At 47.0% G+C, this 22,142-nt stretch overlaps 1 long non-coding RNA gene across 4 annotated transcripts in view; it reads left to right on the top strand.

Annotated features, from left to right (window-relative positions):
- The window catches only part of LOC140615738 (uncharacterized), a 41,044-nt gene extending 21,722 nt beyond the window's left edge, over nucleotides 1-19,322 (top strand). For 2 of the 4 annotated variants that reach the window (XR_012016223.1, XR_012016221.1), the window contains exons 2-4: nucleotides 10,046-10,199; nucleotides 11,945-12,075; nucleotides 17,805-19,322. This is a non-coding gene — a long non-coding RNA (uncharacterized lncRNA). Of the gene's footprint in view, nucleotides 1-8,203; nucleotides 8,496-8,535; nucleotides 9,201-10,045; nucleotides 10,200-11,944; nucleotides 12,076-17,804 lie in introns of those variants that run through there. The other 2 variants (XR_012016220.1, XR_012016222.1) reach the window with 2 other exon arrangements.
- The last annotated feature ends 2,820 nt before the right edge of the window (nucleotides 19,323-22,142 follow it).

Below are 22,142 nucleotides of genomic sequence, written 5' to 3'. Positions count from 1 at the left end.
GGGATGAGTCACCCAATCTGCACTAGAGTGGCAGCCATAGGGACAAGACGGCAGCATTGCTAGAACCACACAGTGTCCTGAGTGATCTCCTGGTGTCTTAACCAGGTCTTTTATTTTTCTGTAGTCTGATGCCTTGACATCTAGGGCCTTGCAAACCCTGAAGGGACTGCCCTTCCCAGGGTGAGCCAAGACCAAGAGCTAGTACACATCTGGGAGCTTTTCAAATACAAACCAACTGGTCCAGAACTCACACCCCCACCACCTCCTCTCTCTGTTCTCACACCCTGGGCCCCTGTTCACCTCCACTAAACACTCCAGGGCCAGGTACCACACAACGAGACAGCCTGGTGCCCCAGAGCCTGCTGAAATTATTCAGATAAGCCCATCCTAAACGGGCTTACCTTGGTCTCACCCCTTCCTTCTCACATGCACCACAATAAAGGCTCTTGCCCTCAGTTCTCCCCTCCTCCTCCTGCCCCCTGACTGGCCCTGTGCTTTCCTGTGTGGCCCTGTGTGGTGTGTTATGTCCCCTTCTCTTGGGAACTCTGAGTAACAAGCTGTCTTTTCAGTAGCAATCATCTTCTGATTTGTTGGCCTAGCAAACCTCAAGTTTTCTATTAATATGCTATACTTTCAAACATTCCATTCCCACACCACACTCCTATGTCTAGGGAGCTCGGCAGTGTGGCTATCCCTGCTTTATCTCTGTGCTCTTCCTCACCTCTCCTGTCTTGGATTCACCACCCTTCACTTAAGGTAATTTGAGTGGCTCTCCTTCTCGCCATCTAAAAAAGCCAGCTACAGGATTGCAGATGTGACCTGTACCGACTTTTCCTGCCTTTTCTCTGACTGTGCTTCTCAGACCCTTCAGCCTCAACCACACAGGATGTCTTTTTATCCAGAAATGTGCCTGTCTTCTGAATCTTGTTAATCCAAGCTCTAACTGCAGGAATGCCCTCCTCCTCCCTCCACTGTAGCATGGTTGGCTAATCTACTCTTCCCCCAAGATCCAGTTTGAGTCTCACCTCTCCTTTGAGGCTTACCTGATGTCACTATCATAGCAGCGAGGCCTTTCTCTGGATACTGGCATCAACTCCCGCCTGGGCTGTTTACGGGACAGTGTCTGCCACCTTCCATTACTCAGCATTCACCTCTCAATATTCAGGAGCTCTCTCTCCCTGAGCTTTCACATTCTCTTGGTTCAGGGACCAAACATTTGATTTTGTGTGATGATGGGATGAAATGATACCAAATATATCCTTGACATCTTCCTCTTCATTGAGCTGGGATATAAAACCTGCAGATGAGACAACAGTTGTTGCCTTACTGAGCCAGGGCCTGGCCAGGAGGGAAAGCCGGGGATCTGCTCACCTCTTTGTCTAGGCTTAACCCCTTCTGGGATGTGAAGTCTGCCTGCCTCTAGCTTTTCTGAATGGGTACCTACATTCATTTCCTGATACAGGCTTCCCTTGCTATTGGAAAGTAGAGCGTTCCTATGAAATCTTTTGTAAGCTGAAACGATGTAAAGCAAAGAAGCAATCACCATTAATTTCTCTGGAAAAAAATTTGAGCACTCTCAGTCCCCCCAAATAACCTCTCTTAGGCTTTTCTGATATCTTAGGACACATCTTGCTAGTGGAGGCACAAGATTTCTTGAGATAAAGCACAGATGCTCACAGAAACAGTTCAAAGCGGTGGCAGCTTGATGCGGAGATGCTCCAGGGGAAGGAGGTTGGCCGTGCCACTCTCGCCTCTTGGAGTCCGAGCTGCCTCTATCTTGCTCACTGCAAACATACGCTCAGTGCTATTTTCTCTTTTCACCTTTTTGCGTAAAAGCGAAAATCCAATTCTGATGTCTTATGGTTAATGAAAACAGGTACTCAGGCAGATCTTTCGTGAAAGCCAAGTAGCTTGACGTGAACTTCCAAAAAGCGAGAGACACTTGTCCCTCCTGATAGTCAGGAAGATTTCAGTTGCCTGTCAGACCTGGAAGGGAAGGTGTACAGCTTGCAAGCAATGAAAGAGGAGCTGGAGAGGGGTCCTGGCCCCTGGTGGGACACAGAGGACTGTTTCCTGTGTGGAGGCTGGCGCTGGGGTGGGAAGCTTGGAAATCAAACCGGTGCTTCACGGTTTGGTCTTGGGCTGACTTGTTTATAATAAAAACATTTGGTTTGACTTCCCCAGAAATCAGCCCATGATGTAAATGCTCAAGTGTTTAGGCCACATTCCTTTTAGTCCCCAGAGAAGTTCTTTTCAGAAAGCACGAGGGTGGAAACAAATAGTTCCTGGGACCGTCTCCAGTCTGAAACACTGCGCTTAGAGTTTGGGCCATGCAAATAATTCAGATACTAAAATCCAAGCCCTAAATAAACCTTTTAAATGACAGGGAGATTATTTGTGTCCAAGGAGACGGACAGTGTCTCTTTAAATGTTCTTTCCATTCCTCATGCATGCTGTAATCAGCAGATGGCCCTACCTTCCCCCACCGCCCCCCTGTAAACAGACCCTTCTAATAGCTAATATCCTGCAGTGACCAAAGCCATTAGAAGGATTAGGCCATTACTATCCTGTCCAGCAAACACATAATGCTCATGAGGATTGCCTTTTTTCCCTTTGGTTGTTGTTTTTATGGATGAGTCGGGGCCCAATGGTCGGTTAAAAAATCAAAACGAGGAGGGCAGAGGGTTATGGCCATTCTCTCCAAGGACACCTCTCAAACAGCCTTAGGATTTGAGATTCCTTTGTTAGAACGATGGCAGATGTCAGCTTTGTGACTAGAGCAAGCTCTGAGCATACACAGACAGTACGCAGACCTCTGTCCCTCGTTACCATAATATCTAATACTCGATTTCCCCAGCACCATGAGCGTCTCCCTATGCTCTGCCTGTTTCCACAGCCCTGTTTGTGCTGGAAAAGACAAACCCTTAGCAGCCCAACCCAGCCCAAGGCCACGTCGCAGGGCTCGGGACTGCTCTGAAACACTGCCACCCAGTGGCAGGCCCCAGGCATCACAGCACACCGGCAAGGGAGCCAGGAACCCAGTTTTATAAGCTGAAGGGGAAGAGGGAGAGATGTGTGAAAGCTGTCCAAGGACCGTGAGGCCAGCTGCGGAAAAGCACCCTGCGTGGCACGAAGACAGATAGCTAGGTTGGAGCTGGCTAATTAGGGTAGGTGACAGAAACCCGGAGAAAGGTGGCTGAATTATAAAGAGAAGGGTAAGGAAGCTAATGGCATAGTACATCTGAGCAGTCTTCTTCTAAATGGAAGAAACACACACTTTCTGTAAGAGAGAGTAGGAGAACGATGACGGGAGGATGAGTCAATGGCACTCTTTTTGGAGTTGGCCTCAATTTGGATGACTCAGTCTCTCACATGTCTGGGTTCTTAAGGATCCCTGAGCTCTACCTATTTGGGGGATGTCACCGGACCCAAATGGGCTGATCTAGACCTCTGGATCTCCCTTCAGCCCTAACATTGTGCGGCTTTATTATCTGAGATGCCGAATGAGCAAGCAATGCAGAAATGCAGGCAATGTAAGCCGTGGGCAATCCTTAAATCATCCATGTTCAACTTCCAAATGCTGTAAGGGAGGACATAAGAGATGCATCCATTTTCACCTTCTGGAGTTTCGGTGCTGGGACAGTATCCCCGCAGGATGTGGTGATTCTCAGAAAGAACCTGCAGTTTCACCTTTCAGCATCAGTAGAGAAGGGCCAGCTCCCTGGGATCTGGAACCTTCCAGCACTTTCCTGGGGGGAATCCCGGGGGGCGGGGTGGGGGAGGAGGGTAGGTGTTGAGAGGGCATCGCCATAGAAGGGAGGTTGTGCCCCATTAAAAATGAAGTTAAACCAGAAGCTAATGGGTTAGTAATCGAATAGGTCACCCTTTCCAGTAATATTTTCATTTTTAAAAGAGGCGAGTTATTCCACAGAAATTAGATTTTGCCGGCAGAAATGTTAGAATCCAGGCAGACAGTAAGAGAATGCTTCTCCAATCTTACCTGATAGCCTCCATCCTGCCTCCATCATCAGTATTTCTTGGGAAACAGCATATGTGATCACGATTTTAAAGACTGTTAGAATCACTTTGCTAGCCACGGTCTAGAAGATTTGGGTTCAGGCTTCTCCATTTGAAGAAACCCAGGTTGTACATCCCCCAGCATTTAGGGTATGATGGTTTCTGCTTATCTGAAGTGCTCACATTGCAAATATGAGCAGCAGAGCTAGGGATTTAAATTCTGTCTTGATGGGAATTTGAACTGAAATACTCTGCCCACTGCCACTTTATAAGCCGGGAATCATCAAGCTAGCTACAAATACCTCGAGGGGTCCTTGCAGTTGCTCAACATAAATCAGCAAAATGACAGGCAATTGACTTTGAAGACAGCTCTCACATGGCTGAGTGGCTGGAGCTGCTGGAAGCAGATGAGGGCATTTTCCTGTAAACATGATTGTGATTAGCACCAGAGTAAACAGCCGATTGGGCTCTATCTATCAGACTCCAGCCTGCTCTGGATTTTTCATTAGGCAGAGATCAACATGTGACTCAATGCAGTGAAGTTGGCAATTCTGAGAAATACGTTTGTATTTCCACACCTGGTAAATACTTCTGATTTTTCTCAGAAGGTAAGCAGGAAGATAACTTGATTCAGCTATATTTTCATGGAGAAATAAAATGGGAGTGTGGCAATCAGGCCCACTGATCCAAACGCAAAGCAACTTGCAGTCTGTGCGCTAATGCTGTCTAACAAAGTTTGGCACAGGTCAGATTTTGTCTACATATGAAAGACTGACCCTTCCTAGTGTCGTCTGATGTCACCACCTCACCATGCTAAAGAGGCCAGGAAGGTAACATCAGTAGCTAAGCTGGCTGGAGCGGCTGAGCAGCTGAAGTGAGTGGGCCCCGTCCAAGGAGCCGGGCTGCCCCTGCTCTACCAGGAGCTGTTGCCAACTGGGACAGAGAGCCCAGGGTGGTCATACCAACTGATCTTTCAAGAGAAACCAGAAATTGGGATTTTCATGAAACACTAGAGGTGCCAAATCAAATGTGTGTACAGGCCAAAGGCCTGTGGTATATAGCGGTGGAGCTACCTTCCTTGTGGATTCTTCCAAACTCATTCCTATACCAGGTCTCTGAGCCATTTGTAAGGATTTCCCACAAGAGTATGAGAGAGGTTTCCTAGACACTCTTAGCAAGGGAGTACAGTCTAATGGAGATCTTTCATGCTGCAACTTATACTATATCTTTTTATTCTCTGTCAGTGGAAATTCAGAACAACTGTTCACCATCGCGGGAATAACCATCACTCACACAAGAATGTTAAACTCAGTTGGCATTTAACAGCAGAAAGCAGGGTTGAATGCTCTGGAAGCATTCCCTCAAAGGCTTGAGAAGAGTTGTAGCTCTGGCGGGCCCAGGACAGGTCTCCAATGGCTTTGAACCTTGGTTTTCTCCCTTATGAGATGGCTTCTCTCTAGCTCGCGGGTCCTCTCCTGTGCAGAGCAGGCTCTGGCTGAGTGCAGGGACAACCGTGCATCTCTTCTGGGTTCAGCTCATCCGAGTGTGGTTCTCAATGCCGCTGCTCCCCACTTGTGAGCTTTGGGGCTCGTTTGTTAGTCTTTCTAAATCTTGACGTTCTCATCTTCAAGATAGGGATTAAGATAGTGTTTCCTCTCGAGTGTGGTGGGAAGTGAGTGGAATGCTCTAAGTGCTCAGCTCAGGCCCTGGCATGTGGTAGTTCGGCAGGTCCACTTCAGGTGACAGACCAGGCATGGTGGTGATAATGGGAAGGAGGATCTGGGGTGGCTCCAGTGTCTGGGTGACTGGTGCGTAGTGGGGCAGTTCATCAAGACAGGTGACACCAGAGAAAGAACAGGGTTGAGAGATAGGTGCTCTGTTTAATTCATTACACACCGAATTTAAGTGACCTCAGAACTTTGAGGTAAAGGTCCAGCTGGACATTGATGTATGGGTTTGGATTCTTTTTTTTTTTTTTTTTTTTGGGTTTGGATTCTTGGTTGGAGAGTCTCTGCTTGGAAGCAGCAGTGGCAGCCAAACGTGGGTGAGGTTGCCCAGGGAGAGGGTAGCTTTAGGGGAGAAGGGACCACAAGAGGACCGAGACTCCAAACTGGAGGCTCAGGGGTGAGGTGAGCCAGGGAGAAAAGTGAGATGGTGCATCAAGAGAGCTGGAGGGAAGACCCCACACCAAGGACTTCACTCTAGAATGAGGAGGATGCTCTTAGGTGTTCCTTGAGTTCGTGGAGAAGAACGCTGTATGAAGTCTATAGGTGAACCCCTTTGGGAGCAGGGAGAGAGTGACAGCAGAGGTCTGGAGAACCCACATGGCTCAGTGGTGCACACTGGGGTAAGCTGGTGGGGCTCTGCAGCTCTGCAGAGTCAGGGGCTTGCTTTTTGTCTCTGGCAAGTGCACTCCAGTCTGGCATCTGCTTGCTCGCTGCTCAGTGTTCTGGGGCCTGCAGTGGGAAGCAAAGCTCCAGGCTGCTGCCTCCCAGGGAGACTATGGCCTGTCTCTGCCTGTTTAGTGCTGAGAGCACATGCTACAGAGGGTGGAGAAGTGGGGGTGGGGGCAGCCCCAAGTATTGGGAGGAGAGCCACGGCCCTGGCATCACTACATGGCGCTCCTTGAATGTGAGGGGACCAGAGAAAGGGCCCAGGAGGCAGGAGGATGGTGGACACTAAGGGACCCTGGCAGATGGATGGCAGGATGCTGAGATAGAAAATCCTGGAAAATGAAGAGAGATATATTTCAGAGGGGAAACATCGCTGGATTATGGGAGTATGAAAGGGAAGGGAAGCCACCAGACAGCACTGGGGGCTGCAGATGGGTCGCTGAAGGTTGGCCAGCACCTTCCTGGAGCCCTGAGCCTGCTCCTGCCCATGCCTTTCCCTCTGGGCAGCCAGGACCAGCCCTGCCTCCATGGGGAAGCAGTCAGCAGGCACCATACTGTCCCCCCAAATCCAGGTGCCTGTTTCTGGGCCCTGAGCACAGGGCTGGGGACAAGGGACAGGGTCTCATGGCAGGGACTTGACTGTGCCAGGCACGGCCAGGCCCATGGAGGCCTTCCCAGGCTTCAGGGAGGTCCCAGCTGGGGACGCATCTGCTCTTCACTCCCTGTGGCTTCCTTTGAACCGCAACCCTGTAAAGCCCCAGCAGTGAGGAAACTGCAAAGAAGCAGGTGCTGTGGCCGAGGGCAGGGGACAGGCTGCTGCCCTTCCCAGGCTGGCCCGGAACCTCTGGAGCTGCCGCCTGCGTTTCTACGCCTTCGGTCTCCCTTTTCCCACATAAAACTGCTCAGGATCCACGTCAGTTCCAAGTTCCAACGTGGAAAATATAGCAGCGCACAATATGTTGTTTTGGCAGAAAGCTATGAATTTTAGTATGGAATGTCTGTCACGGGGGCCCATCCAATTAACTCACTTGTCGAGAAATCAGAATAAATAGTTGAGAGGAGACGTCTGGGGCTTCTGCTCAGACCTTTATTTCTTATTTGTTTGCCTTAAGCAGGTCTGCAGTCACCAGCATGTAGATTTAGGGGCGAGGAGGAAAGAGTACACGTCTTCCCCCTTGGTCCTCCCCTTCGAGGGAAGAAAGGGGGCAGTTTCCCTGCCTCTTGGACTCGAATTCTGGTGAGCTTCTGTCTTGGAAAAGTGTGGTGGAGGCAAACCTGGTGTGTTCGCGCGGGGTCTCAGGCTAGTGCTTTTGTTCAGTCAGAGACAAGGCCAGAAATTTCTCCGTGTCCTTAGGTTTTCCCCTGTGGCTGGCAGGCGTTGGAGCCGTTAGCCGGGGACAGCCCAGCTGGTCATGACAGCTGCCCAAGGGAGCCCCAACGCCTCAGACAAGTCCCCTGGCAGGGAGCGCCCCGGGGCACGTAGGGCACGGGCAGCAGCCACTGGCACCCGGGGTCACCCCTGAGGTGGGGCGCTGACAAGGCGCCCTGGGGAAAGAGGCCCTGCTGTGTCAGTGAGGTCCTGAAGAGAGAAGCCCCCGGGGACGTGGCAGGGGAGTCTCCTCAGGAAGATGCTGATCACCCCCTTCTCTGTGTGGACTCCCAGCCCTGTGCTTCTGGAACCGGCCTTCCCTAGGCTCTGAGCCAGGCCTCCCACCCCACTCCCACCCCAGCCTCCAGGCCACCTCCCCTTTCCAGCCTTTGCCCTCCCAGGTGAGGCTGACACCCCTGTTTCTCCCACAGTGGGGACAGCCTCATCCGAGGCTAAAGTGTTTTCTGATCTTTGCTCTGGTGAGCAAGGGCCCGGGGAACGAGGCCCCGGGGCGGAGGGAAGGGGGAAGGCCGAGCTGCCCGGGCAGCCAGTCAGCCAGTCAGTCAGCCAGTCGTCAGTCAGTCAGTCAGTCAGTCAGTCGTCAGTCAGTCAGTCAGTCAGTCAGAAGTCAAAGGCTCTTTCTTCAAGGGCTGCGGTCTAACTTGCCTTTGTGCCGCGGCGCTGCTTCCATTTCAAAGGCTTCGCCAGCGAATCGCGTGAGTCATTCCTGGAACCTTCAGGAATCTCCATGGTGACGGGCTGGAGTGGGCCGGAGGGAAGAAGCCAGCATTCACTCCACTTTGCAACAAGTTCCTCTTTTCTGCCGTTTTTTCCACCCCTTTTCAATAGAGACTAGGGCTGAGGCTTTAGCTTTTTTGTTTTTTTAAGCAAATCACAAAATGGAAACTCCCTAAGCTCCTTTTCTATTTTATCAAAAAACCATTCTGTGTAAATGTAAATTCTAGCCCTTACCTGGCTCTGATGAGAGCGTAAAAAAAAAAAACAAGCAAAACGGCAACTTGGCATTTGGGGTTTGGGTTTGGGGTTTTTTGTAAGTGTTTTGAGAAAAGAGCCTGTTTTCTGGTTCACCTCGAGGCGAGGGCTCTGGGCGGTGGAGCCGCGCTGCTGCGGAGGCCTGGCTTGCCCACGTCCACACAGCAGGCCTCCCAGCCCAGCACCCTGGAGATGCGCGCAACCGCGGCCGTGGGGATGCGCGAGTCCTCATAACCCCAGGGCTCTCCACATGCACAGAGCGGTTCTTCATTCTGTAGTGTTCAGGGAACATTCTAGTCCTCTGGCACGTTAGGGAATGAGCATTACCGTTCTTGTTGTGTTGGTCACGAGAATCTGAGCAGGGATTTTTGCAAATGGGGTTGAATATTAAAATGTGTCACCAATGTAATGAGCACTGATTGACACAGGTACATTTGTGTAGTCTTTTGGGGGGTACAGATCCTGTGACATAGTGGTGTGTCACCCAAATGTTCCCATGTCTGTGGGAGGAAAGGGGTTTATAAAACATTACCACCTGAATTCTGCTTGACCCCATTACCTCCTGCAGCAGGGTGCTCAGCTTTACCTGCAGGTTTCTGGGTGTCTCCAGGGGCATCTCACGAGCATGCTGTGCTGCAGGTGCAGGCGTTCTCCACTGGTGGCTCCTGAAGGCTCAGTGTGCTCATCCTTTCCTGGGTGCAAGGTGGAGGGATGGAGAATTCCTTAGGCCTCATGGGACCCCAGAAGCCAGGCTGTTTGGGCTCTCGTCTCTCAGCCTTTCGATTATTGCTTAGGTCTTCTCTCATCACCTTGGGCCCAGCCCTGCCCCCCTGGGTCAAAGCTGCATCTTTGTACCTGGAAACCTACTCTTCTCTGACAATGGAGGCTGTCCTAAGGCATCATGCTCTCTGAGTTCCTCTCGGTTCTGAGGACACAAACCCTAACTACTATGGGGGCGAGGTGAGGGAAGGGTATAGAGCCTTTGGAAAAGGTGAGGTCCCAGAAGAGCACAGGCACACATGCCAGCACTTCAGAGACAGATGTTCACAGACTTTAGAAGTCCATGCCTGGGCCTCTGAGGAAGAATCCTCCTAGGAAAGAATTGTCTTGCAAGAATTTTCTTAGTCTTGCTTTCTTAACTGTTGGATCCAGTCCACAATTCACTAGTGTGCCGGACACACCCAGTCCTGGCCTGAAGCCCGCGTGCATGCAGTGGGTGTAGCCCAGGCCCACCCCAGCGTGCACAACAACCATCAGATCCCTTATTCTGCAGAGGCTGTATACCAATAAGCGCGTGCAAGAAAGTATTTCCTCCTCAAGCCTGTTCCTCGGGGCCCCTTGCAAAGACCGCTCCAGCTCTGCTGGGAAAGACACTGTGCCGTGATCTTGGACCCAACTCCAGGCAGCCCAGGACTCCAGCGCTCAAGGTTGGATGTGGGAGCCCCCATCTAGCTTGAATTTTCAAAAAAAAAAAAAAAACCATACCATTAATCAAAAAAAAATTTTTTTTTCTGCCTATTGTTTTCTTTGTTATGAAGAAGCTACTTATAAAGTAAATTTTATCAGACCTTTCCCTGCCCTGAATATTGTCTTTAAGCTCCTGGATGTTGAGATGGTGTTTGTATTAGTCTCCTGGAGCTGGTAACAAACGGACACAGACTTGGTGGCTTAAAAACAATAGAAATTTATTCTCTCACAGTTCTGGAGGCCAGAGATCCAGAGTGAAGGCATTAGCTCAGTTGTGACTCCCTCTGAAGGCTTTAGGGGAGAAGCCTTCCTTGCTCCTCCCAGCTTCTGGTGGCTCACTCCAGATATTCCTTGACCTGTGGCTGTACCACTCCTGTCCCTGTGTCTCCTCCTCCCTGTGCATCTCTTAGGACAACGCTTGTCATTGAATTTAGGGACCACACAGCTAATCCAGCATGAGCTCTTCTAAAAGTCCTTCACTTATTACATTTGCAAAGACTTTTTTCAAATAAGATCCCATTCACAGTTTCTAGGGATTAGGCTGTAGTTGTATCCTTTTTGGGGGAGGTCACCCCTTAGCCCACTACAGTATTCTTCATTTATCTCTCAGGAGCTAACAGTACTTGGCACACAGTCAGAGTTCAGTGGGTGTTCGCGTTCATGTAACTTGTATCTGAGGATTTGGAACTGAACCTTGCACTCAAGCACTCTCTATCCACTTGATTCTGAAGAAAGGTTGATATGTGTTTGCAATAAGCTCAATGTTTTCAGCATCCCTTGACTATGAAAATAGCTACCCGACTAATTAAATAGTTTCATGCTTTCCCTCAGAGATATCTGTTATAGCATTTTATGCCATTTTCCCAACTTACCCCATTTTAAGTATGCAGGAGTTATCTAGGAATAAAGCAAATATGTTTGAAGGCTTTTTTTTCTTCCCCAGAGTGAGGTCTTCTCAGACCCTCAGCATCTGAAAATAACTTGGATTTTATTTATGAGATAACCTTTTATGTGTAAATTTCATAATATTTATTAGGATAAAAAGATGTGCATTTATAAGAGTGCAATTTTTATAAAGGTATATTTTATATAGGTGATCTTATTTCTGTCCTATGGCATTTTACTGACACCTGATACCAACTTCCAAATGTTCATTTATATGATACATGTACAAAGGAAATGACATGCTTTTTTTTGCTTTAAAAATATAGCTAGGTGTGATGCCCCTAATAGAGAGTAAATGAATGTAATCAGATTTTCTCCTACTCTAGAGTGCAAATTTTAAGCTTTCATATTAAAATGTACCATGAAGTCTCTCCAACCTCCCGATCTGGAATGATTTTATTTGACAAGGTTAAAAGTGGCAATGAGAAGTCTGACTTTGCCAGCAGGAACTTTTTAAAACAACCTCTCTCTGTGTATATAATTCACAGGGTACATACCTTGCAATTTCATGCAGCTAGTCATATTTTATTTATGAAATGTTTGGAATCTGGAATCCAAAATTAAGGAAGGCCCAAATTCCATATTCCCTATTCATAGCGTAAATTAGTTCAAGTTGCTTTATTTTCATTGCTTTCATTCCACATTCTTTTAAATATAAGGCTTTGGCGGGGGGGGGGGGGGAGGAGGGGAGTGGGGGGAGGACAATTTATTAATAACTTTTATCATTATTTGTGATTTTTTTCCAATGAACAAACAACAGAAGAATCAGAAGAGAGTCCGAGAAAGAGCAGGTTCCCTGTCTCAATGCTCAAAGCACACCTCACATATTGGAGGATGGCAGAAACACACAAGCTGTGTTATCAATAAAGGAGCTGACCAACACAGGCAAGTGTAAGTGCGAGCATGCATGGCCAGGCTTGAAGTTTAAGATGCCTTAACATCAGATGCCTTTCAACTTCACATAGTAATAAAACCCAGCAACAACCTAGCATCAATCAACTAAATAAGACTTCACTAAAGGAGTCTGCACTCACCCCTGGGGGAGCCCTGCAGACAGATTCCACTTCCAAGTTGAAAGGATGGTTAGAAACGCCTCCTCCTTGTTGAGCTCTCTGCTCTGCAAACACTTTGCAATTTTCTTTCTTTTCTGAAAGTATTTTAGCCCCTATACAAATAGGCTGGCTCCTCTGCAAAATCTAGCTCACTTGTCTACCACAGAGGTAGTAAGTCTCATTGTTTCAAAGTCCTCAGTGTTTGATTTTTAAACTCCCTGACAACTATATCTGGTTTTAATTAACTTCTTTGAATTCAGTTATTTTAAACTCAAAAGTGTGGCTGGATAAAAATTAGCATTATCAGTTTGTGTCAGAGTGTGTTTTAAACCTGCTGTAAGCTTTCTCCTTGCTATAACTGGCTGTGGATGGATGGGATATTTATCAAAGAGCTGGCCCTTCCTGTATATCTTTGTGATAGGTACTGGCTGGGGTTATTCTGTGTAAAATTGGGCCCAGACCAAATAAGGTGGGGGGAAGAATAACTGGTCCTGGCTGTCAAAACTAACTGTGGTTGCAATTGCTTACAAGTACAAATGCCAATGACCCTATCTTCCTTATAACGCTTAGCTAGCATTGTGTCACAGACTTTTGAAGACATAACCTCCTAAGCATTTTTCATACGCCTAAGTATTGGGCCCTACCTCTTGACTTTTTCAGTCTGCCAGGTACAGGGTAGACACATAATTTACTGTCCATGCAAGGTCTCTTTTGAGGGTGGACAGGGCTACTCACTGGATGGGATGCCAGAATAGCAGGTGTAAATCAGGACATCATGGCAAATAGCCACCTAGGTTTCCCCCAGACAGATGTAGTTCTTCTGTCCCCTGGGCCATTCATTACTGAGGGCTTTTTGGAGGCCCTGTGTATGCTGGAAATGTTGCTAACTTCACCTGCATTCTTGTAAATCCTGGCATCTTTTCTTGTTGGAATCATCTCTTCTGTCCTCCTTGGAGGAATCCCAGTAACTATTTCTGGACCCCAGAATACTGCTGCCACAAAGTTGTTTTTCAGCTTTCAATGCTCATGTCCACCCATGGAGATGCTAGTGATTGTTCAAGACCTAGTTTTTGTTTGTTTGTTTTTTTTTAAGATTTATATTTATTTATTCATGAGAGATACACACACAGAGAGACAGGCAGAGACACAGGCAGAGGGAGAAGCAGGCTCCATGCAGGGAGCCTGACATGGGACTCGATCCCCGGTCTCCAGGAACAGGCCCTGGGCTGAAGGTGGTGCTAAACCGCTGAGCAACCCGGGCTGCCCTCAAGACCTAATTTAAAGGTGCCTCTTCTGTTAAGGAGTGGGTCGGGGGAGTCTTTTGTTACCTAAGCTCCTACATGGCTGTATGTGTATTCTTCTCAGGGCACTTGCTGGCTCGCCTCTTTGCATTTGGTTACACTTTTATATCTAGTATCATATTCTTGCGGAACCGAGAGAAGGGACCAAGCCCGGTCTCCCCACACTACTCCTTGGACTGGAGCCCTTGCTTTAGCTACTTCTCACATCCTATTTTAATTCTGATGTTTTCAGTGTATTCTTTTCTGAAGTGTGATAAGAAACAAGAAGATTGAAAGATTTACTGTATTTGGCATTTGCAAGGAACAGGCTCACATTGCTGGGTTTGAATGCTGGCCTCTCCACTTAAGAGCTGTGCAATCTTGTACAAGTTACTTAACTTCTCTATGCCTATAAAATGGGGATAGCAATATTGCAGGATTTCTCTGCCATTAGTGCCCAGGGTTCTGGTAACACCCTTCAGAGAATGAAAAGGTAGACCAGATGAATTTCTGCTGGGGGAATCTGACTTTGGGTCAGTAAAGCAAAGTTTATTAAGCAACAGTATAAAGCTCTTGGAGAGGGAGGGGGACCCGAGAGAGTTGCCCTCAGAGTTCCTAAGTTTAGGGGTTTGTAGGAGCTCTTTTGTGGAACAATCTTAAACAAGCAGGGTGTGCTGAGTTGTGCCGATCAGGGCTTGGGTCATGGATCTGTCTACTTATTAGGTTAATGTCAACATGCTGATGGTCCTTTTTTTTTTTTTTTTCCTGATGTCTGGGGGCTTAACTGCCCCTTGCCTGCAGTAAGGACAAATGCCTTGTGGTTAATTGTCTTATTTAGGACCTTTTCCGGAAGTCACTTCTACAAAGGCTGCAAAGCAGAATGCCAGTGGGGTCCTGTCTAAGCTGCAAAGTGGGTGGTAGTAGTTTTATTTGAGCTGTCCTGACTCCATATCTTCTTGTTGAGGACCCTGGCCCTGATTACCTAATTGTCTAAGTAACTCTTAACAATAATAGTCCCCATTTCCTAGGGTTGTTAAGAAGACTGAGTCCTCATGGAACAGAACATGAATATTAAATACTTGGGATCCTGGCCTTTGTTGTTCTTCGGGCTACCTTTCCTATTCTTGAGTTTTTATCTGCATTTTTTGCACTGTAACCAAAGGAAAATCAAGAGTTATCAGTGCATGTAATGTAGTGAGCCTAATGTCCACCTACACACCAGGCACACCAGTGACATCCCCTGAAACCTACTGCCCTGATGACCCAAGGGACACTTGACAGGCAGAATGATGACAATGAGCACTGTACTGCAACACGGTGAAAATTCCTCTTGAACTTGAAGGACAGGCTGCTTCCACCCTCTCAATGTACTGTCACAGAGTCTCTGCCCAACTGAGTCCTCATCTGTGGAAGAGGAATAATGATGATTATGAGGTTGAAGAAAAGATCAAACGAGTTAATACTTGTAGAGCATTTAGTATTGTGTCTTGTATGTGAAAAGTCCTTGGTATAGATTTCTTGTTCATCACATCTGTCCTGGAGGGCGAATTGAGTGTTGTTGAGAGAGGTGTGTTGAGGAAGGTGCCCACGTATTTCCTTCAATTGCCAGAAAACATATGGTTAGCTCCAGCAGCAGAAATGCAGCAACGAGCTAAGAATGCAGGGGGACCCTTTTTTTATTAGAAACACTGGTGAGGAGAGCTTCTTACCCCCTTCTCTGTGAACATCCAGTGCAGGAAAGCCAACTCAACAGCTGGAAGAACGATTGGACTGATACAGATGCAAGCCTGACCATCTGCAACAGAAATGGTGGCAAATTAAGGCCATTAAGTCATAGGCTGGAGAGAGACAAGAAATCTTTATTAATCACCAAGAAGAGGATATGACCTCCCAGAGACTCTGCCAGGAAAAAGGAGGTCAGAGCACCCACAGCCCTTCCAGGTGTGGGCGGCTCGGAGCCAATGGGTTTGCATTAGCCTATGGCACCCTGCACTGCTAGAATGACTCACCCAGGCCAGGGCCACCTTGAGAACTCAGACTTACACGCAGCACAGTTCCTAGTCCTGGGGAAAGAAGTTGGTTCATTCCCAGGCAGCATCGGTACCTAACTCACACATCTGTCTTGTTCCAAGAATCTGCAAGGAAATGAATTCTACAGACTTTTCTTGCCATTTTGTACCAATAATTAGCATTTTTCCTTTCCTTTCCTTTTCTTCTTTTTTAAAGATTTTATTTACTTATTCATGAGAGACACACAGAGAGAGACAGAGACACAGGCAGAGGGAGAAGCAGGCTCCCTGTGGGGAGCCCGATGCAGGACTCGATCCCAGGACCCCGGGATCATGACCAGAGCCAAGGGCAGATGCTCAACCACTGAACAACCCAGGTGTCCAACATTTTTTCCCTTTATATCTCTCCTTGTTAATACCTAGTCCTTCTTCAGCTCTGCTCATGGAAAGAGAGGGAGGTGGTCTGCACACGTGTTCTCAGAGTCAGAATGATACAGTTACCCTCACAGTTAATTTTCACTTAGATCTTAACCTTCTCAGTTTACTTCACTTGGACTCTGGATAGCAAGCAGAAATAATGCTTTGTGACCTTTAAGCCGGCACCGGCTGCTTCTCCACCCTTTCCCCTGTGGTTTCGTGAACCACACGGTCCCATTCTCCCATTCTGCAATATCCTTATTTCTGAACTTCTAACTTCTTTCCCAGCAGGATGACTAATGCTAAAAGCTGTATTACAGCAAGGTTTACTAGGCACACCAAATGCTCATTTGATACATTCTTTCAAAGGGGAACAGCTGTCCTTGTAGCCAAGGTTACATTTAGTTAAAAAGAAGTCCCAGCTTTCCCCCACCTCTCTCCAATTCTGTGCCCTCTACCTCCCAGAGGCGGTAATGAGAAAGATTCTAGAAGTGGCACAATGGTGAATCTCAGCTCCATCCAGGGACAGTTCTACCCAGTGGGGCTCCGTGGGGGGCATGACCTTGGGGCGGGCTTACAATAAACTCCCCACTAGTGGAAGCCCATCTACGTCACATTTTCCTGCCAGGAAAAGTAGATTTCAAAAGGGAGCATAGGGAGGGGCTGCAGTGGGGATGAGGAGGGGGGCAGTAAGGAGAACTTTCTTTAGAGTTCTCCAGATCTTTCAAACTGAGCTTTAGTTGGAGCTGCCATTCCCCCCAGATGTCCAGGCAGGAGCTCAGGCTTTGAAGCTGTTACCACTCCCAGGTGGAGGGCTTGGAGGAGTCCAAGGAACTAAAGCACTCGAGGATGGTACAGTCACTTATGCGGGGGTGGTATTCCGAGCCCTACTCAGCCACTCACCCACTCAACTCATCAGACACTCTTGTCCCAGCCACGCCCAGTGGTTACCCACACCCTCCTCCAAAGAGTAAAAAACCTCGAGGGGTAGACATTGGGTCAAGCTATAGAAATAGAATAGGGTGGGAACCAGGTGCAGGGAGAGGAGAGAAAAGAGGCAGGGGGCCAGGTGTTTGGATGAGGTTTGGGTGTAGTTGTGGAGTGAGAAACTTTGGTGTGGGCTGGAAATATATATATGGCAGAGGATACTTCCTTAAAGTATACTATGGACGATGTCTGTGGATCCCCTTTGGTTTTTAGGAAAATGAGTAAAAAATTGGAGTTACTTTGAAATTCCTTTGGGATGGAGGACTGTGTTTGGCTTCTCCATGAGGGTCCAGGTTGGGTGAAGAACACATGTGGGAATGGATAACGGACCCACTCGTCTCAACAGGGCATGCCTGCAGAAGGTTCTGTATGCCCTGGGCACCAGAATACAAGAGCACCTATGGAAGAAAAGTAAAAGGCTGAGGGGGACGTGAGGACTTGGGGTGAATAGGCAACAGTGCTAGTGAGGGCTGGCATTGGTATATGTGCAAATGTGTTTGCCATAAACTTAATATTCTTCTGCCAGGGGAGCTGGGGTCCCCGTTACCCGGCCAGTGGGCTATGGGGTAGGTGCCTTCAATACACTCTGGTTGCCTCTGTTCTTGGCAGTTGGAAGTGGGAGAGGCCAATGAAGAGAACACTAGAGTTTAACACCCTCTGTATGATCAACTTTTGTTGTTTGCACCTTGGTTTGGAAAAAGACATTAATTCATGACTGAACAATCCCTACACGTAGAGAAAAAAACATCCGTGCAGTCTCTTAGTGGGTTTCTGTGTACAGGAATGGGTGGTTTTCATAGCCTATTCAGAAAATGGCTGAGAGAAATCAGAGCAAAAAATTTGATGTTTTTATTTCTGTCTCTTTCTCCCCACAGATGAGTTTGAAATTCTTGCTCTGGGCCATATGGAGTGGATATTCCAGAAGGAAATTATATACTGCTCTCTGTTTCTACTCAACTGCTTTTCACTTTGTCAAGTGGACCCTTTGAAGCAGCCTTCTCCTTACCTCACATTCTGACATGAATAATTGTTTAATTGCCTTTCAGTCTACACAAGATAAGGAACCATGTCTCAAAATTGTATAATTCTCTTAACTAAACAATAGCGGAACCACCCAGAGCAGTTTTCAAAGAAAGAAAAGAATTTCTTACATATGTTAAGCATTTTATTATTTTCAAAGTGCTTCGCTCTGTAGTATTTTCTTAAATTGGATAATGCATACAAAGCACTGTGTAAATTGTATCATATAACAAAGGAATGAGATTTATAATGATTATTGATTTGATTTTCCTTGTAAGAAACTGAGGCTCAGGGAGGGTACAGTGTACACAGCTCCAAATCATGACAGTTAAGCTGGACCCACAGAGTGGTCTGTTTCCTCACTCCTGGGCTCTCTCATCTGCGTCAGGTGGCCTCACCCAGAGGCCGCCAAGGACTACCTTGGACCAGCACCAGAGGCTTCCCAGGGGTGTTGGTGGTGGTGGGGGGGCTGAAGTGGAACCCACAGGTGTGTCTCCTGACCTGGGTTTCCTCGAGCCATCCTCACTGTCTCCCTCATAGTCTTCAGGCAGACATTTGCCTTTTTATCTTGTTCAGTTGCTACCACTCACTTTTCAGCAGAGCGCTCTCCCTCAGGCTGGGGCAGAGGAGTTGTTACATTCCCTCCATCTTCAAAAACACAGGTTGCTTTAAAAAAAAAAAAAAAAAAAAAGAAAGAAAGAAAGAAAGAAAGAAAAAATGCTGGGAGGCTCCGCGGTTTGGCACCTGCCTTCAGCTAAGGGTCTAATCCTGGGGTCCTGGGATTGAGTCCCACATCAGGCTCCCTGCATGGAGCCTGCTTCTTCCTCTTCCTGTGTCTCCGCCTCTCTCGCTCTCTCTCTCTCTTTCTCAGTGTCTCTCATGAATAAATAAATAAAATCTTAAAAAAAATTCCTAAAATAAGCTCACAACCCATTTTCATATTTTTAAGAAGCTGTTAGTAAGTCCTGATGGTAGGCTATTGTCTTGATGTTTAAGTGTTGGAAGTTGCCCTGAGGCAGCCCCACTGGGGGGCTGAAATCACAGTGAATGGAACTGAAGCACCCACCCTTGAGCCCACCCTGAGAGGTAGGAGGATACACCAGCTAACCCTGTGGGGGGTGCCAGGCAGCTTGAGAGAAGGAGCTGGGTGCAGGTAGGGAGGGTTTTGTATGCATCAAAGGACACAATCAAAAGAGTGAAAAGGCAACCCATGGACTCAGAGAAAATATTTGCAAATAATATATCTACTAAGGAATTCATATCTGGGATATATAAAGAGCTCTTACAACTCAACAGCAACAGAAAAAAAAAAAACCTTGATAAAAAAATGGGCAAGAGTTGAATAGAAATTGCTCCAAAAAAGATATATAGAGGGTAACCCCGGTGGCGCAGCAGTTTAGCGCAGCCTGCAGCCTGGGGTGTGATCCTGGAGACCTGGGATTGAGTCCTACATTGGGCTTCCTGCATGGAGCCTGCTTCTCTCTCTGCCTGTGTCTCTGCCTCTCTCTCGCTCTCTCTGAATGAATAAATAAATAAATCTTTTTTTTTTTAAAGATACATAGATGGCCAACAAGCATATGAAAATGTGCTCAACATCACTCATCATGAGGGAAATGCAAATCAAAACCACTGTGAGATACCACTTCACACCCATTCCTGTGGCTATTATAAAAAACAACCACCTCACCTAAACCAGAAAGTGACAAGTTTTGGGAAGGAGGTGGAAGAATTAGAACCTGTGCACACTGCTTCTGGGGCTGTCAAATGGTCCAACTGCTGTGGAAAACAAGATGTCAGTTCCTTCAGAAGTCAAACAGAAAATCATGATCCAGCAATTCCACTTCTGGGTATATACACAGAAGGATTGAAAGCAAGAACTCGAACAGATACTCAGATACCAATGTTCTTAGCAGCACGACTCACAGTAGCTAAAAGATGGACACAACCCAAATGTCCATTGATGATGAATGGGTAAATAAAATGTGGTCTATCCACACAATGGAATATTATCCATCCTTAAAAAGGAAGGAAATTCTGGCAGATGCTACAACATAGATCAATCTTATAAACATAGGCCAAGTGAGATAAGCCAGATGCAGAAAGTCAAATACTCTAGGATTCCAATCTTAGGAGGGAGCTAGAGTAGTCAGATTCATACAGATGGAAAGTAGGATGGCGGTTGCCAGGGACTTGGTGGGGTGGGTGGGGAGTTGTTGTTTAATGGAGACAGGGTTTCAGCTTGGGATGGCGGGAGAGCTCTGGAGATGGGTGGTGGCGATGGTTGCACGACAGCAAGAACGTACCGAACGCCACTGAATTGTACACGTAAAAATGGTGAAGATGATAAATTTTATGTTACTTGTATTTTTTTGAAATTCAAAAAAATTCAAATGGTTAAAATGGAAATTTTAAGTTATGTGTATTTCACTGCAATTTTGTAAAAGTTGTTAAAAAGTTAATGTAGAGAGAGAACGAGGACTTTGAGGGAAATGTTGAGTCGAGAGCTGGAGGAGAGAAGGAGAGTTCTTCATGTCTGCAGTGTGTGAGGACAATTTTAGGACTCCCTCCCAGCAGGTGCTTGGTCTGAAGAGGTCAAGGAGGGGGTGCCTGGCCCCTTCCTCGTGACCATCTATCTATCTGATGGATGGTCTCTCCTGTCCCATCTTGGAGGGCAGAGGGGACAGGTAATGCTTATTGGGGATGGTCAAGGCAACTCCGCTGATTCACTTTGTCCTCCTCCTGCCACCCCGAGGATAAGTGAAAACACATCCTGTGGACAGAGTTGGCAGCAGGGACACTGGCCCAGAGGTGACATACAGCAGAAGCTTGTCCCCATCTTTATTTTTAAAAACTCTCTTCTGATTGATTTTCCTTCTTGTTAGATTAGATCTTCTGGCAATCCTTTCAGGTAAGTCTGTGGATGGAACATTTTCTCAGCTCTGACATGTTCAAAAGTACCTTAGTTTTTGCCCTCACACTAGAAAGATAGTTTGATAGTGTGGTTGCATGGAGAATTCTAGAAAAAGTCACTTTCCTCAACATTTCAGAAAGTTGCTACCCCATTGCATCCTTGCTCTGGGTGCTGCTGATGAACTATGATGTCAGACTGTTTCACATTCTGCAATAGATGACCTACTTCTCTGGAAGATTCTAGAAATTTTTATTTATCCCTAATATTCTGATACCAGTGTCATTAGGGGTGAATTTGCCTCATTTTTAAAAAAGATTTTATTTAGTTACTCACAAGAGACACAGAGAGAGGGAGGCAGAGACATAGAGGGAGAAGTGGGCTCCATGCAAGAAGCCTGATGTGGGACTCAATCCTAGGACTCCAGGATCATGCCCTGAGCCAAAGGCAGATGCTCAACTGCTGAGCCACCCAGGCGTCCCTCATTTTGTTTTTAAATGTATCTTGTTTTGTCCTTCCAGATATATTCAATTTGAGGACTTCAGTTTTCAGAAATTCCTCTCTCTCATTTCTTTAAATGTGACCTCTGCTCCCTTCTCTCAATTTTTTTCCTCCTTGGAACTCTTAAAAGATTACTCTTCATTTCTTGTATTCCATTTCTTTATCCCTTTGTGTTGCTTTCTGAGGGATTTTCCTCCATCATTCACCTGCATCCATTTGGATATTTGGCCCACCTGCTGGGGTTTATTTATCAACCAGGATATATCCGATGGCTGTCTGCCCAGATGGCTGACAGGAGAGGTGGGAGTGGCTGCCTCCTACTGCGCTCTACTTCACATTGTGAGTAGAAAGGGGTCCAGCCAGGGTGGTTCTGGTCCTCCTTTCCCAAATAAGCAAACATGCCCTTGTGTCTGAGCCACCTTGGCTCCTGGCTTCCACCTCTCACGTGGGACAGATACTTGGTGCTGCCTCTGCTTGGTGCAGGACCCTTCGCACACATCTTAGGCTTTCTTTCCCGTCCATCTGATCCATTCTTCTTTTAGGGATTTTCACAGTTTCTGGTTCACCAAAAATTCCCCTTCTAGTTTTCTGAGTATTGTTCCATTACGTACATTTTCTATCATCTCTGAAAACCTGATGCTGGAGGATAGGTCGTTGTAGGTGTTTTTGCCATGATCTTGAAAAAGCAAGGCTTCAGATAAAACCTTGACAGAAGTTTGGGACGTAAAAGATAAAATGAGGCACTGTGGCTGAAGCAAGGGTGGAGACTCCACAAGTCAGCTTC

Source organism: Canis lupus, chromosome 24 (assembly GCF_048164855.1).
Source record: "Canis lupus baileyi chromosome 24, mCanLup2.hap1, whole genome shotgun sequence".
In the NCBI taxonomy this organism is placed as follows: domain Eukaryota; kingdom Metazoa; phylum Chordata; class Mammalia; order Carnivora; family Canidae; genus Canis; species Canis lupus.
Note: the sequence above shows the minus strand (reverse complement) of the source record. Positions and strands in the feature narration are given on the sequence as shown.